This window comes from Stenella coeruleoalba (genome assembly GCF_951394435.1).
Source record: "Stenella coeruleoalba genome assembly, chromosome: 15".
Classification (NCBI taxonomy): Eukaryota; Metazoa; Chordata; class Mammalia; order Artiodactyla; family Delphinidae; genus Stenella; species Stenella coeruleoalba.
Window position 1 is genome coordinate 55,764,045 of NC_137161.1, and position 1,770 is coordinate 55,765,814.

Below are 1,770 nucleotides of genomic sequence, written 5' to 3' on the forward strand. Positions count from 1 at the left end.
TTTGAATTTGACCCTATTTGGAGAAAGAGTCGTTGCAGATGTCATTAAGTTATGGATTTTGAAAAGTGGGCTTTAAATCTTGTCATGTGTCCTTGTAAGAGAAAGATTTGAGACACGGAGTATAGACTAGTGGTTAGACGCAAAGATTCCGTGGAAACATTGATTAATAGAACACAAATTTAAGACAGAGATACAGAACAGGAGGTGCTGGGAAGACAGAGGCAGAGACTGAAGTGATGGGTCTACAAGTCAAGGAGCACCAAGGATGACCAGTAGCTACTAGAAGCGAGGAGAAAGGTATGGAACACATTCTCCCCAGGGCGTCCAAAAGCAGCCGACCCTGCTGACACCTGGATTTCCAACTTCTGGCCTCCAGACCTGTGAGAGAATAAATTTCTGTTGTTTTAAGCTACCAAGTTTGTGGTTATTTGTTATGGCAGCCCTAGGAAATTAATATAATCCATATTTACATCAATTGGAGAAAAATACAGTTGACCTCTGTATAAACTGGACATGTGGTGTGTGAGTTAGGAACCATTAAGAGCCTTATTTCATGGATAAAGAAACTGAGGCACAGAGACATGAAGCCAGTTGTCAAGGTGGAATAGCTAATAAGTGGTGGTGTTGAGATTTGAACCCAGGTATACGGGCAGTTCTGTTTCCTGTTTTTCCCCCATGAATTATACGTCACCAGACTTTTTGGTGGATATTTTAATTCTTTGAAAGAGTCCCCACAACTTGTCCCTGGACACTTCACTCTTCTGTAGGCCCTGTGGAATCTTTCTTAGAGAGAGAAAGGGGATGTCTCTTAGAAATATATGGGTTTGGGGAGGCTGGTGTGTGTCAGGCCTGCTACATGGGAGGACACACCTGGAAAAATGAAGAGAAATGTATGCCTGATTGAATTCTCTGGGCCTTTGGTCCTAAGCCAGTAACACCATAAAGACTTCTTAATTATTTGAGCCCATCAGTGCCTTTTTTCTTTTGCTTTGCTTGAGTTGGGTTTCTGTCACTTGCAACTGTTCAAACATCTGCAGTTTATTTCACGTTAATGTTGGATTTAAAACATTCCTTGGACTGGATAAATAGTGTTTTACAATTGCTTCAGCCAACAGAACAGCTTTGTAGGGCTATCCATGACTGATCTAAAACAGGCTATTACATAGATGCTCCCATGTTTTTAGATTTTCATCGGCTTCTGCTACAGTTGTTGAGTTGCCCATAAAACAGTATAAACAGACAATGCCTTCAAAAAGCATCCTGAAAGCATGTTTTTTTAAAAGCTTAGGAAGAAAGTGGGACATTTTTCACATCTCTGGCAGCTCCATTATGATGCATTTGGACATTTTTGATAAAATTATGAGGCATAAAAAGTGTGAAGCATTGAAGATTAATTTTCTTCCATAAATATATAGATCATAGTCAAATTCTATATGACTAGTTTTGCCCAGAGCAAAAAATATTTCCAGTGTAATTTCATAGCAACATGGAAGCAGATAATGGGACAAAGGCATTGAAAAAGCCTTTGGTAGATTATAAATGTCAGGTTAACATTCACAACCTGATGAATCGAGCAGAAACTGCTGTTAAAATATAGGGCTTTGTTGTTTTAAAGTTAAAAAAAAAAAAGAAAGTTGGGAGCTGGTACAGAAGTAAAATTAAAGTAAAAGAAAATAAATAATCCATATCTCTTCTGCTCTGTTTAAAGTGTCAGCTGTAATTTTGAAATGACACAAAGAGGCTTGCTGGGTTGAAAAACTGCTTCATTTG